This window comes from Paralichthys olivaceus, chromosome 9, assembly GCF_024713975.1.
Source record: "Paralichthys olivaceus isolate ysfri-2021 chromosome 9, ASM2471397v2, whole genome shotgun sequence".
Taxonomy (NCBI): Eukaryota; Metazoa; Chordata; class Actinopteri; order Pleuronectiformes; family Paralichthyidae; genus Paralichthys; species Paralichthys olivaceus.
In genome coordinates, this window is record NC_091101.1 from 21,029,500 (window position 1) to 21,045,923 (window position 16,424).

General features: G+C 41.6%; 1 protein-coding gene across 1 annotated transcript in view; it reads right to left on the reverse strand.

Annotated features, from left to right (window-relative positions):
- slit3 (slit homolog 3 (Drosophila)) overlaps positions 1–16,424 on the reverse strand; it is a 222,165-nt gene that overhangs the window by 101,031 nt on the left and 104,710 nt on the right. The gene's annotated exons all lie outside the window — the stretch shown is intronic.

A 16,424-nucleotide genomic window follows, 5' to 3' on the forward strand; every position in this document is an offset into this window, starting at 1 on the left:
AGTGTGTGTGTGTGTGTGTGTGTGTGTGTGTGTGTGTGTGTGTATGTGTGTGTGAGAGTGTGAGTGTGTGTGTGTGTGTGTATGCGCGCCTACATGTGCACGTCTTTATGTTTCTCATTTGAATGCGTGTGTTTCACATGTTTTTAATGTAGAAGGTTTTTCTTTTTTTCCTTTTACTTCTGCCCTCCGTCTGTGCGAAGTTGCACTGGAGAAAACACACACACACACACACACACACACACACACACACACACACACACGCACACACACACACTTCAGTACCACCATCAAGTACTCTCAACCCACGGTGACTTCCTCTTTCCTTTCGTCCACGCACTCCTGGACATGGCAACATATGCAACATTCTCTTTTTCTCCCTCTGTAATGAAAACCTCTATGAGCCAAATGATTTCTGACATGACACAATGGCCTGCCCTTAACTCTATTAGTGTTGTTTGTTGGGGAGAAGCCTTGGCAGCCAAACAAGGCTCAGAGAGCACAATGTAATTAGAGAGAGAAAGAGAGGTATGAAATATCAGACAAGCTAATCACCCTATACTCCTGCCAGTCACACACACACACACACACACACACGCTACATAGCGGAGGCCCATTTTAAGAATCACAACAGATCAGCACAAAAGAGCAACAGAACTCTGCTCGGACTTTTCTGTTTGACCTTGACACACACACACACACACACACACAATATGGAAATCAGCCAGCTTCTCTGCAGAGAGTATAATTATGTACCAACAATATTTCCTGTTCCAGATTAAAAAATGCAGCAAACACACACGCACACAAACACACACACAGATACAGTGCCTCGGAATGAACATACTCGTGTACATGTTCTCACATAAACCGACATACATATATATGGTATACGTATACGTATATGCTTACACTGTCTAATTTACACTCAGGCACAAGTACACAAGAGGAAAATTGGTTGTGCATTATTTCAGAGGCAATCAACGTTTATTAGTGCACTGAATGTTAATTGCAGAGTCGTGCGTGGAAAACAGAAAACTAATTTCCTCAAACTAACAAGGTTTCAACGTTTTTTGGATGTTTCCCCTTCGGCCCCGTGTTTTCTGGCTCATTCCTTTTGTTTGACAAGAGATGAGAGTTCTCGCTTTTTTTTTTTTCTCCCCAGGCCTTGATGGGAAAAGTATGTGCCTGGCATTGTATACTCTTTAGGCAAAGAAAATATGTGCTTTTATGTGCAATTTTGCTTAACGCTTGTGGTAACGAAGGAGCAGAAAGAAAGGGCAAACATTTGACAGACAGGAATGGTATTATGATATTTTAATGTGCAGCACAGCCGGAAAATATTCCTCATGTTTACACTTCTTGTTTTGAAGGTTTTGACACTTTCTGGGTTGAGATGGGATCTTTTCTTTCTTTTTTTTTCAGTCTTTGTTACTCCCATGCTGACGTTGACAGAGTAAATAGGAAACAGATATAAAGTAAAGCTGTTATCACTCTCGCTTTCTATCCTGCATTCACTTTCTCTACCGTTCTCTATGATCTATTATTCTCTCCGTCGATCTGCCCAACTTTCTAAGTATATCTGTAAATCTATCTTGTTTAAATCTATAATCTGCATTTCTTTTATACCGCTCTGCCCTCTGTGGACTGCTGACAAACATGAATGATTGCAAAAAAAACACAAGAAAGAAAGAAAAAGAAAAAGGACAAGATTAAAAAAGAGCATTAAAAAGTCATATTTCAGAGGACTTCCATGGTTAATAAATCTTTTATTGTTTTGTTTACCAACCATGATATTTGTGATTTCTTCTAACGGGAGAAAAGCAATCGGAGTCAAATAAAAGCCATTATGAGACTGTGTGTCTATCTCTCTGGCTTTATGACTCCAGCTGAGTGACTGACACCAGTTCCGGGAGCTACGCGGTTCAGGCTGCCAAAATAAAAACTCGTGTGTCAAGGCTTTGAATGAAATTTTCATTATACGAGTGTTTACTGGTTGTCCATTTGTACAATAGGTTTTAGGGTTATGGAAATGTGGTGTTCGAGCAGCATTCAGCTTCCTCACTTTTTGGGTGACATTTTGGGACTAATGAAATGAGTTTATAGTTTATAGTTAAAGTGTGTATGAGCCTGATACATGTGTTGATTAGTAACAGCTGGACATGGACAGATGCAAAGGTCTCAACAGCTTGAAACACCTATCGGGACATCCTGTGTTAATTAAGTGATGTTATAGATTTAAGGTAATCGTGCAAAGTAAAATTCTGGAAGGAAATGTGGTCACGGAGAAAACAGAAATGTCCAAAAAAAGATTTTTTTTCTTAAATAGCTACAATCACGATAGTTCACCCAACTTTCATCCCACTGTGACATCGCCCTTTGGTTTATGAACTGCTGCTTTGAATCCTCAAGTTTGGCATTTTGTCCATCTTGGTTTTATGAACTAGAAGTGGAGGAGCGAGAGGTGGCGCCTGACTGAGAGCTCGAGGACACTGTACGGCCACCTACACCGATTGGACGACACTAGCCGTCAATCAGTTGGTTTTCACACCCCAATTCATACTGTTCTTTACTATCTACTTTAATCTAAACAGGACCATAATAAACAAAATTAACATGACGTATTGAAGAAGACTTGAAACCAGAGATTTAGAAGATAAACTCTGTGTGAAAATGTTTAATGACGTCTTAGTTCATGTGAGAAGTCGATTATTCTCTTGATAGGAACTACAATAGAAACTGACAACAGTTGACCTCTGCTGTTCATTTGAGAGAATACAGGTTTCAGGCACATCCGCTGAGCTTCAGTTTGCGGACTCAAGAGTCTGCGTCCATCACTACCAGGTGAAGATATTGAAATAAAGAATTGGTATGTTTCCAACCTGAGAGACTTCCTGAATAGAATGAGAGCTTAAAGCGAAAAAACACGGTTTTATTATAAAATTACACGTGTATAACTAAATGATTCATTTTGATTATAATGTTGCTAAAACCCGTTATTTGTTCTATGAATTAAAAAATCTCTATCGCTCTCAGTGAAAAGCTGATGCCTCTGGCTGCCTTTTAGCCATTTAATATGAGATTGTGTACTTGCTTTTTACTGTAACACAATGTATTATTAATATTTCAGTACATTTAACATCGATAGTTGCTTTATTTCTTCATGTAAACAGTTTTCGTCTCATCTCTGTGAGTCACACCTGCCGACCTTTGAGTGAAGCAAAGGCTATCACCAACAGGAGATTGGCTTGTGATCCTTGAAAAGGACACTCACTGATAGACTAACCACACACACACCCACCCACACACACACACACACACACACACACACACACAAACACACACACACACACCAGGATGGTTTGGACAGCGCGGCGGTTTGTACACCAGTGTCTGGCAATCTGTTTCCACGTTTCAATTAATGGGTTTAGCCTTTTTGGCCTTCCTCTATTGCCACAGCATTTGAGGGAACAGGCAATTAATCTCCAAAAAATTCTATTAAAGTGAAGGATGGGTGTTTAAATTATACATCAGTTCTATTAGGATGACAAATTCTGTGAAATATAGTGATACTGATTATGAAACAACTGCATATTTTTCAAGGGCTTGGGGAATCTCGGGAGCTGGATGGAGACAAGACGAAAAACACGAAGTTCACGAAAGTTCAAGAAAAGCCAAGTTTTAGTATCCATGTGTACGATGAGAAATGAAGAAGAGAATGAATTACAAGAGGAAGGGAGAAAATATGAGGAGACCCAACAAACAGCAGCAGCAGCAGCAGCAGGGGAACAAAGGGCAGTCTTCCATTATCCATTCCATGTTTGTCATGGCTTCCTAAGTACTGTATAATTGATTGAATTTTGACCAAATGTCTTCCAGAACTTCCCCCTTCCACCATAAAGATCCCCCTCCATTGGATAGTTTCCCCAGCCAAGGCCTCTCCTCTCCGGGCATGATGACTCTCTGTGGCCCCTGGAAGTCTGGGGGGATTGAGAATGACGGCGAGATCCTCCTCTGGTCGGGGTGGTGATGTGAGCGGGTGTGTTTATGTGTGTGTGTGTGTTTGCTCCCAGCTATCACCTCCTCCATATTAAGTTCCATTATTCATGTGAGGAGAATAATAACACTTGCCAGGTCACCCTTTGTCACTTCAGATATTACTGTTAACCCTTTAACACACATGCACACAGTGCTCACACGCCACAATGTGCCTCCTTGGATGCTGGCATTACACTTCACACACACAAAGACACAAACATACACATGCAAACACACAATTGCACCTGCATACATTTGTACAACGGTTTCACACAACTGCATGTATACAAAAAAACAGGAAAAATACACACATCCTTCATTGGCACGGACTCAATGATCTTTTCTCCCGGGGCATTTTACCCTACATTTTTTCATGTAACAGTAGACACCAGATATTAGACAGATCGGCCCTCAGGCTCCTCCAGATATGAGCCGGGGCCGCTCAGCCCTGAACCATTAACCTGCGAACAGAGGAGTGGGAGCAGGCCTTTTTGATTTCATATGACTTTTGTGTCAGCTGGCATCACAGGGGGTCTCAGTGAGATGGAGACGACAAGGAGGGTGGCAAAGGTGTGCGTCTGCGTGTCAGGTAGGATTTGTGTGTCTCTCCGCGTGGAAGACACAGCAGGCGAGTGGGAGTGGACGGACGACAATGCGCAGTATGCATCTCTGTTTGTGCGTCTCTGTGTGTCTTTTATTAAAAGAGGAGGGACTGTGGCGGAAGAAAGAAAGAGAGACATGACCCTTGGCTGGGCTCCAGGGGAGAGATAAAAAGGAGAGAGGAGACAAACAGGAGGAAAATTGAGGGAAAGACAGAATGGAGAAGGAAGGCGGAGGTGGCACAATTTCTTTTTTGAAACCTGAGAGACCAATGGTTAGCTCGAGCCTATTGCTTCTCTTACCCCGTCTCTCTTCCTCTTCTATCACTTTCTTTTTCCACCCCCCCTGCTATCTCACTTTATCTCTCTCTCTCTCTCTCTCTCTCTCTGTCTGTCTCTTTTTCTCTCCCTTGGGGGCTGTAACTGCATTTAATATTGTTCCATAAAGAGAGTAATAAATATCGACTGCTGGCTAGCTCATATTCCCCTTGTTTTTAAGGCACTCTACTATAAGACCAAAGTCATGCAGCAGGTATTACAGCGCCCGCTGCCTGTACTGTGGAAGCGCCCCAATATTCTGTGGTATCTGTAACCTTGGGAACTATTCAAATGTCCTTTATGCCATTTTAACTTACTGTTGAGTGCTGGCTTTAAGTCACAATAAATATGGAGAGTAAGGTTTTAACGACTGGGGCAGAGGATGTTTTAAATTTATTCCAGTAGCTGAGTGAGACTTTTAATTCATCTTATGACTTTGAGTGTTAAAAAATACATTTCTTGTCTTTTTGTCTCATTACATACAATTATTTGAACGGTATAGTGATACAGGCACGGAGGCCGGTTACGCCACAGTTAGAATTCATATTAACTAATGAATACGGATCCATATATTATCACAGCGCAACAGCAAACAGGGTGGCCTGGTGTTGCGATGCGGTAACTGAGAGGAAATAACTCAAACTCAGCCTACGTATGTGACACTAACTGTTATTTTATTGGGCAAGTTGGAGGAGAACATATAGCAACTTTTTCTTCTAACCTTCATTTATCCTGGGAAAACCTACTGACCATAAATGCTACATTTTGGCAACGCAACAGACGTAAAGCTCCATGCATTCAAAACTGGAACCTTCCCATTACAACCCCGGTCTTCAAGCCTTGGCTCTGGAGCCACTCTGCTTGAGTGATTCTGACTTGTGCCAACAAACTGAGGGGATATATTACCCAACATGCTGACAGTGCAGTGCAGACAGCACCACGGCTCTGTGGGACTGTACAGTGGTGATTTTTTGATATTGTAAGGGTTTACAGCTCATAGCATTTTTTCATTCGAAATTTCTTTTCTTTGGTTTGGGCTCAGAGACGGAACCATGCTTTTCTATTCACACATTTTCAGCCTTAATTGTCTTTTACATTTCTCCTCTACGTTTTCAAGTTCTTGTTGCAAAGGGATTTTTGGGCAAATTTACTTTTTCACTTTGCTTCTGATAGAGCAAAACCCTTGCTGTCTCCCTCCTGTTTTCATTTTTATGCTACGCTAAGCTAACCTGATACTGACTGTAGCCTATGATTAATACAGACACGAGAGTGGTATTGATCTCGTCTAACTCCGCTCAACTATTACTGCAAGTCACAGGAGCACATTCCTTCCAAACCCACGTGTTTCCCGAAAGCTTGCACTTTACATAATGCAATAAAACTTTCTTTAGGCAACTGGAAAATGTTTCTGCAAAGACAAATAAAAGTGCTTCTCATCAGACAGATACAGCCTTGAAGTGTGTCCTCTGTATCCTGCTGCACCACGGTATAATTGAGGACATGCAGAACACTGTTCCCTCCATATTTCTCCTCCTCTCTGCCTTTCTCTTTCCAGTCTTTACAATTCTTCATCAGTCGTTTGACTCAGTGCCCTTGCTACGTCTAGTAACCCCCCCACCCCTATTCCAACTACCCCCACCCTCCCGCTCCACTCCCTGTGATTTAATTAAGTGGGCGCTTTATGAATAAAAATATTGCCCCTCCCTCTATCGATCATGGTGGACGGGAGCCTGACAGCCCAGGCTGGCTGGGACAGGACGGGACAGGACAGCCACTCTCCTAACTCGCTCCATTACACTGATCTAAGAGTGTGTGTGTGTGTGTGTGTGTGGTCAGGTGTGTGTGGCACTCTGTAAAATTGCGCGTGGGTGTGTGTAGACTGTAGAGTAGTGTTTGTCTGTGCGTGCACGTTTGTGTGAGTTTGTGTGTGTGTGAGTGAAACAGCCATCGGGGAGCTGTTGCGTCTAAATCAAACTAAGCGTTCTCAAAAGCTCTCATGGGCCCTTGCAAATCCTTCATTAGAGACACACTCGTGCACACCTACACAGACACACGCTCGCGCACACGTTCCTCAAACGCCTCCTTTGATACATACACTGCATCAGCATTATAAATGGACATTGTCTGCACTTTTCGTTTCTCTCCCTCTCTTTCTCTCTCTCTCTCCCATGCTCTTTCCCCTCCTCTACCCATCGCTCTCCGTAAGGCTGTAAGTATCTATTATGTTTTGTCGATACTGTAATTAAATTGGACAGCTTAATGCAATTCTCTGTGATCCATAGGCCTTTATGGATATAAAAGCTTTTCTGGCTCCCCGCCCGAAAGATGTCCAACAAATTTAGATGAGTTACTATCGGGAAAAAAATAGTTGGAGAGGTTAAGGCACACATGGTCATTTGTTATTGGCTAATTTACTTTAATGTCCCTGACGCCATTTTGTTTTAATACATTTTCTTATTCGAACTGTCATCCGCAGGACTAAGGGATATTACTACTTTACCACGCTTTCCTGTTTTTCTTGTGTTGGAAAGTTCTTCTTTTTCTTCTGGTACTTTAGCTAAGCGATATTGCAGGCTCTTAGGGACATTTATAAAGCTAATAAAACTTCAGTGGCGAGGGGTCAAGACATTAGATGTACACAGAGAGAAGTGATAGATGGAGCGAGGGTTGGGGGTGGATTAACAGGCAGGCGAGAAACGATAGAAACAGACTACAGTGAGATGGATGCAGGGGTGGGTGGTTAGAGAGATTTAAAGATGGATGGGTGAATGAGATTTCTTTGTCTTTCTATTGGAGTAGATTTAGTATCTCACATGTTCCTGCAGACACAGGGCAGTGATAAACTGTTATATTCACTCTGAGCAACTGACTAAAAATAAAATTTACCATATCCAATACAATTAAACCTAATGTAATTAATGTGTGCTATAGTAAGATAAAATAATTAACAATTAAAAAATGATTATTAATACCATGACAACAGCTAATTCAGTGAGAGCTGTCTTCTGTGGCTGTTTTCTGGCTTTTCCAGTGTTTTCTGAGCTCACAGAGGACTTCACTGTAATCCTTCAATTATAATTAAAACATTAGATTCATGAACAGTAGGTGTTGCTCAGGGAGAAAAGATATCTTATCTACTGTGTAACATCAAGAGGATGCACTGTCAGCTAAATAGCATGGAGTTAGGTGATGTCTTCATCGTTTAAAAACCTGACAAGAATAATAAATCATAACGTAACAAGAAAAAGTTGCGTCCCTACCAACAACTTCAGAGACTTTATCGATATTAGATTAATATATGTAATTGATTTGTGTATTGTCGTGTATTGTGTGTGGATTTAACTATAGAAGACTTATCTTTGACCTTTTGGTAAATTTGATAACACACTGCTCCTTCAAAAAGATGCAAAAAGCTGTTAAACCTCCCACAATGCTGATATGCTTCTTTCTTTTAGAGGCATGATGGGATTGAGTTTGGTAATTATTTATAAATTCCTATTAAATAAAAATGTAGTCAAACCTCCTGTCATTGGAAAATTGCTCAACAAACGTAGAGAGTCCTGTTTAGTCCTAATCTGTTATGCCTATCCTGCTCATCTGCAAACCATGTCAAGTATTAAAGATTATACTGGATCAAGACATTTATAATTAACAAGAAAAAGTAGAAATCAAAGTGAAAATCTCGATGCAGGAGCACACTTTGTCTTTCACTGTAGAGCACAATATGAGCATGGATAAATCCTGTTGTTGGCTAAACGATTAAACCCTTCATTATATGGTATACGGGTGGGCAGGCCTTTAAAGTACACGGAGGAGCGCATTAATAAATGGTTGATGTAGGAATGGAGGGTGGGTGCCGTACGGGCTTTCCGGCAGAATGAGGATGAACCCAACAACCCCAGTTTGACTCTGCTCTCGATGGCTGAACCGACGTGACCGCCACCGAAGCAAAGATGGACGTGTTTTGAAGAATATGGGTTGTTAGAGAGACTAAAAGGAAGTAGAGGAGACACAGAGAGAAGAAAGGAGAAAAGAGGAGGGCCGACACTGAGCACTGTGAGGTAATGAGGAGGGGGGCATGAAGCTGGCAGGTGATGGAAGGAAAAATAGGTGATGTGAAAGAAAAAGCAAAAAATAAGAGAAAAGGAAGTGTGAGTAAAGGATTTAAGGGTGAAGGGGGTGATGGAAGTATGCAGAGAAGGAGAGAGAGAAGGAGGTGTGAATAAAGACGCTGACTGTGGGGTTTTGCCTTTATAAGCATCTGGGGAGTAACTCCGCACCCATAAATAATACACCACAAATTAGCAGATTGGACAGAAGAAGAGGGCTGCTGGAAGTTTATGTTTCTGTGTGTGTGTGCAAGCGCAACTATGAATACGCATGAGCGGCAGTAACTACACACTTACTGTATATGTGTGTTTTCAATTAAACACTATATGCTCCAAACACACTTGTATAATGTGTGCGTGTGTGTGTGTGTGTATGTTGTGTGTATACTGTACTTGTGAGGTATCTCTCTGAGTTCTGATCCGTCTCTCAGCAGGTCAGCGTTGTCAAGGTTACAGCAGGCCATTTTGCCAGCAGGCCAATTAACTTTTAGCACAGAAACAGAACAGAACAGAGCAGGTGTCTCAACAGTGCTGGAGTTAGAGAAAGAGAGAGAGACCAAGAGTGTGTGTGTGTGTGTGTGCATGTGTGTGGTGTTTTCTTTGTCTAAGAGATATAGTCTTGAAAGAAACCGACAAGCAGGGAGAGGTGTGTGAGATAAAATGAGACATAGTGTGTGTGTGTGTCTGTATGTGTGTGTGTGTGTGTGTGTCTATGGAAGTGAGAGAAAAGAAACACAGCAGGTCTTTGTTGTCTCTGCCTTTGGCTGCGTGGCCTTTCATGGTGCAGAGGGAAGAACACGACCGAGGGTGCGAAGCGAGCAAATGTGAGTCTGAGCACAATGAGACGTAAAGGAGTCCAGGCTCCGGTGTCGATGAGGACATAACATGTCCCCCGGTAAAGGTTGACACAAGTTTCTTGAGTCACTTTATATGAAAATTACATAGATTAAACGAAACAGATATAATTTCTGAAGATTGTTAGTTAAAGACGAGAATGGTTCTCCAGCAGTGAAACATCATGTCAGAGGAACTCGTATGTTGTTCACTAAATGCCATGTTTCAGTGGTACTATACATGTCATAGGTCAATTGTATATGAAAAACATTCATGTACTATACAGACAACATTAATGAATATTAAATTACTAAATCACTACGTTGTGGGCCATATAATTCTACATGTCAATTGACAACTGACTGAAAAAAAGGGTTTGGCAAACAGCAAAACTAAACCACAACCAACAGATCTCTGAGAAGGCTGAATCTTCTGTGACCAAAGTGAAGTCACACGTTAAACACAAAAACATTTTTTGGGATAATTAATAGAACTACAAGGTCAATAAGCTTCATTCAGCGCTGCTTTCAATCCGGAACAGATTGTGTAAAGCGTCACTGATCATTTTAGATTCATCCAGAGTCGAAACGATGTTTTTGTAAATCACAATGCTGCCAGGCTGCTCATATCACCCTCTCACGTCTGAAAAGCACTTTACATTATTATCTCTACAAACTCCTGCTCAGTCTTTGAGGCTCGTAACACAGACGTGAAGGGGAAAAAAGAGAAGAGTTTTTTTTACGATGGTTGTATGTGTCTGAATGTACTTGGTGAAATAAAGTGACTGTGATGACGAACAGAGCAAACTGTCATCCTCCCTTCCTATGCATAGGCTAATTCCTCTGACAGTCTTCCACAGCGGCTACCGGCTGCTGTCTTATAGCCTGAGGGCCTGTCCTGTCGAGGGAGAGGGAGCGAGAAAGAGCCGAGAGATAGGAGCGAGGGCAGGAGAGAAAGAGACGTAGAGTGAGAGAGAGAGAGAGAGAGAGAAAGGTAAAAAGAGACAACCAGGGAGAGAGAAAGCACTTTTGTGAACATTTGTGTGCGTGTGTGTGCGCATGAGTGTGTGTGTGTGTGTGTGGTTGCTATGCTGTTTCTATGCCCTAATCTCTTTAGTAAGCCCCATGATCCAGTTAGAAACAGTGAGTGGCTAATGTCAGGGCTAAATGGAAGAGAGGGATCTGTGTGTGTGTGAGTGTGAGTTAGTATGCGTGTGTGTGTGTGTGTGTGTCTGTGACTGTTTCCATATTATTGGTGAAGCTGTCAAGGTCCACCTGTAGGAAAACTGTTTGTGTGCTGCCTAAATTAATGTCAAAGTGCCGGGAACAATATTTTTGTGTGTTGTAGGTGGTTTGTGTGTCTGTGTGTGTGCGTGTGTGTCTGTGTGTGTGCGTGTGCATGCGTGTGTTGCAGGGTGTGTCTGAAAAGCAGCAGTGCCCATTAAGGCTGAGAGATTAGATTGAGTGAATCCAGATTCTGCACCATTGTCCCTCTGCAGCAGACGTTCTGTGTGGTTTGAAGAAAGCAGGACAGGTGCAGGAAATGGATTCTTAGTTCATTTGCCTGTTCAAATCAGGGTTTGAAAAGAGAGGGAAGAAAGTAAATTGGTTTGAACATGTGGTCAGATTTGAGAAATTGCAACATGCGACAGTGACTCTCTGTGGTCAGCAGAATTAACAAAACAGTGAATACAGTTTCCCACCAGGAAAAGATAGGAAATTAAAAAACCCAGAGGCTAAAGTATTCTGCCAATTTTGATATTTACCAGAGATTAACGTCTTCTCACAATTTCTATTTTTTTGCAGGGTTTTAATCAAATGCCTCAGAGGAAAAAATAGATTTATAGTTAACAGTTTTGATACTATTGGTTTCGGGAAATGGAAATAAATTAATCACGCAGAACACAATGTTTAAAAGATCTTTTGTTTTACCAAGATTGTATTACAACGGCGTGATAGGATAACAAATCAACGACAGTGTACTGGCATGATTCACTGAAAACTCCCGCACTATTCTGAGCTGTGTTACTACGAAATTAAACAGGTCGCTTTCAGAAATAGGTCAATACATACGTGTTCTGAAGTTATTTAAAAAATATATCAATAATTTAAAACTTTATATTGTTATATAGAATAGTCAAGAAAGCCTAGTCTTAAATTTAGGTAATCCAAATTGAGGCTGGATAGACACATGTTGATTATTAAATATCAGAGCTTCAGTCAAATGACATTTTGAAATAAGAACAACCGCAGTTTGATTCATTTTTCTTTCCTTTTCATTCCTTCATACTAATATTTGCTCCCGTTTCCGATCAGTGTTGATTTTATTCTGAGCCGGTATCTGCTGCAAATGCTAATAGGCTGTGCATTAGTTCAGTACGTGAGCACATTTAATATATGGTGCTTTCAGCGCAGCATGAAGATGAACGTTGTAAATGTGCTTGATGCTGTCGAGGCATGATTAAAATGGACGTGATGATCAGCAGTTTTGTCACAGAGGGTAAAAGTACAGCTAACTCACCCGCTGCCATAATAAACGATAAGACGCTGACACAAAGGGAATGATGAACACTCGGAAATAACGGCCGCTTGCTCGCTAACACGCGTGCATAAATATATCGGACTTGTTTTTTCTACACGTCTGCCCGCCTGTCTGCTCACATCTTTCACTCCAAGCAGTTACTATGCCTGACAAACAAATATAGAGAAACGACCTGTCCTTTCAAAAAATTGCATTACACCATCCCTTCATTCCAAGAAACTCTGCTCCATAACACCTCGTATGACAGCATGTGAGCAAATGCAGTCCGCCTCAAACGTGATATGAAAATCATTCAAGCCTCAGGGGGATATATGGAGAGTGAAAAAGGATGGATGTGGACAGACAGAAAGTGAACCAAATACTGCCCTCCCACCCAATCACACTGCATCACAAATCACCAGCCCTCCTGCTAATTTAGGGGCGTTATGGTGTGCGGTGCAGGCCTTGGCATATGGCGCGTGTGTGTGTGTAGAAGTGTGTGTTTGCATATTATAGTTAAGAGATGAGAGTGAGAGAAAGAGAGGGAGAGAGAAGGAAAAGATGATTTAGGAGTAATGAGAGCTGGTAAAATCATGCCCAGCGGCATTATGGGACTAAATCTAATCTGCTAATGGAGAGGAGGGCGTGGGCTGGGGTGGGAGGGCGATGCGGGGGGAAGGAAGGGGTGGGGTAGGAGAGAGAGAAGACGAAGAAGGGAAAGGACGATAGAGGTAGATCACAGACGAAGGGATGGAGGACAGGAAGGACGAAGAGGAGTAGGAAAAGTAAAGTAGAAGGCATTGCAAAGGAGGTATAGAAGGAGTGGGCGAAGAAAGAGTAGGAGCGGGAAAAAGTGGGAGGGAAAGAAATACAGAACCAAAGTACAATGACAAGTAGGATGAAAAAACCAAGGTTGAAAAGAATGAGAATGCTCAGAGCAGTAAAAAGCTGTAAGGATGTAAAGATGAATAAATGCAGAGAGAGAGATGAAGAACAGAGGGATGAAAAGATTACAAAACATAAGAAGAGGGAACATTTAACTGATTAAAAGAAAAGAGAAAAAAAACAGGGGGATAGAAAAAAAGGACAAGGACGTCGTGAAATGAAGTGAGTGAGTGTGTGTGTATGTTTGTTTGTTAGAGAAATAACCTGGGGTGGAGGCATTGAGAGGGCAGGACCCAGGAGAGCACAATCAGCACATATTGTTATCACATGGTCTGCAAAATCTTTCTTTCTCTTACACACACACACACACACACACACACACACACACACACACACATAAATACATACATACATACATACATACATACATACATACATGCAACAGGGGGAACTTTGCACACATGTATGTGCAACAACACAGCCTCATTCTCTCTCTCTCTCTGCCACAAACACACAGATTGAGAGAAAAACACAAAAACATGCTATTGCACACCCACACTCGACAGAGGGCAGCCATTGAGCAGTAATTGCCCCAGACTCTTAATGTTTTCCAGGATAAAACTATAGTCTTTACAAGGCCGGGGCTAATTTCACAACTTTATGTCTTTACCTCAGCAAAAAGGGCTGACAACCACATTACAACGCCAACAAACACACACAGACGGAGGGAACGTGGAAGTAGATTTATTTCTATTTTATACAGCAGATTATTCCTTTAAATTTGCTGTGATGGATTGAGTAATGAAATGGAGCAGTGCATGGTTTCATTCCACATGGTGCTTTTCTAAAACATACATTTTTGTCAGTATTATAATATATATGCATGAATCTCAATCTATTTTGAAAATCCTGAATGCTGTACATCATACCGCTTTGTGGTATCTGGTGCAACCACTCGTACAAACCATCATGGACTGTTAATTGGTTCACTAGACATCACTGTGTCTTAGAAGAGAAACCCATATGTTCATATTTATTGCAAAAGACTCACTCTTGCAATTTATGACAAAACTTAATCCGTTGTTAAACCGTTCCTATGGATCAGAGAACATTCTCCTGAAAAATCTACCTTTTGCTTGGAATGAGCGGCTGAAACATAAAATCTTTACCCTCTCTTGGTCTTTTAAATCAATTTCCATAGAACAATGTCATTGTTTTTAACATGAGCTTTTTATTTTCCATTCTTTTTCCTGTATTAAGGTTAGGTTCATGTTAAGTTCATATTTAAGTTAGGGTTAGTAGTAGCTATGGTTGATGTCAGGGTACGTTTCCAGGAAATCAATGTGAGTCAATGTTGTGTGTGTATGTGTGTGTGTTTTGTTCCCTGCTTCTATATTTATATTTGAAACTGTTTTACTCCGTTGCTTATTTTCCTGGCAGGACAGATGTTGTATCTCAAAGACAACTCCCTGGTTAAATAAAGGACAAATAAAACCAAAATAAATTCTTCCAAATCCTCAGTGTAGTGTGACACAAAGATCCCGACATGAACAGTGGAGTAACGTTGTATTGTCTTTTAAAAAAGACAGCCGTGTAGCTGAGCAGTTTCCGAGCCAATGTTTTGTTAGCGTGTTGCAGAAACAGACGAGTTAACGATGTGGAAAAAATTGCTCCTGTCAATCTAGAATATGAGTCATCTATTACCCTTTTAAAAATACAATTTACGTGATCATGTCCAATCAATCACCTCGTTAAAGGGGTGTGAGGTTTTTTTTCAAATGTCAAATCAAACTCGCCTCATTTAAATCACGTGATGCTGAAACGCTCCAATGCAAACAGCAGAAACTCACCTCACTCGGGCTGCAGGGTGGGCCGCTCTTCACTGAGCAGAGCCAATGTCCAGACTGTCGGATGTGATCGTGTTTTAATGCATCATATCATATTGTTTGAAATCATTTTTTATGACTCATGTGTCTGTGATCATTTCAGTTTACAAATACAATCTGCAGTTGGAAATTGAACCTTAGACCGCAGCGGTAAAATCTCCAGCACAGGCTTGAGATACAGACACCCCGTGAAACTGGACCAAAACCCCCACAATCTGCTATGAGCAACACAAACAGAGCAAAGCCACATGGCAACTCCATTATCTTGATGGTAAACAGGACCCGAGCTCTGCAAATTACAGTTTCTAAGCTACAGCATCAACACACAACAACTAGCTAAGAGGTCCGAAACATGCATCACATAGTGTATTGTACTGATGTAATACTTATATCACTGTAAGGATCTCCTGATTACATTTCTAAATAAACTTTAACAGATATATCCGTAACTGTAATTCTTAAATTACCCCATTCATTGCCGATAATGAAAACACCACTTCCCCCGAAAGCACTTTCACCCAGGTCCTCAAGAGCGAAGATGAATGAACCCGAACTCCCAACAAATGACGATAGCCAACCATTTTTTCTGGCACTGACACTGAGCAGCGGCGAGATGCAGCATCGGGCCATAGCGTCTCATGTTGAGCAGGTCGAGTGAAAGAAAACACACATGCAACATTACACTGCAGCTTAGACAATTACACCAAATTACACTGAAACTCTGCAGTGGCTCATGTGTTTATGAGGTAATGTACAGTTCGGATACATGCGATCGTAACCACGCTGCCTCGCTCATTCTGGTCACAGGCATGCTGCTGCAATCAAATAGCCATTACAGCGCTGAACGCTATGGCTGAGGGAAAGCAGAGGAGGAAAGGGTTCAAGAAAAGGGTTAGTGAATAAATTACACAAAGAAAAAAAAGATGCTTCTCTCATTGGTACAGGGAAGTTAAGAAAACACACGTTTACTGTATACAGTAGATTTACTGTATATAACTACTACGGTGAAATATTTCTATAGAATAGAATAGAATGGGCACAGAGCCACCTGGTGCAGATCAAACCCCACCCTCCAGGTACGCTGCCTGTTTCAAAGCAACACCTTGTCTGAACAGGAGGAGTTTCCTGACAGTAGATGGCGCTGTAATTCTTCTCTGTGTCTCCTCACTGCAATCATTGCATTCAGATCACACACGCACACGCATGCGCACGCACGCACGCACGCACGCACGCACGCA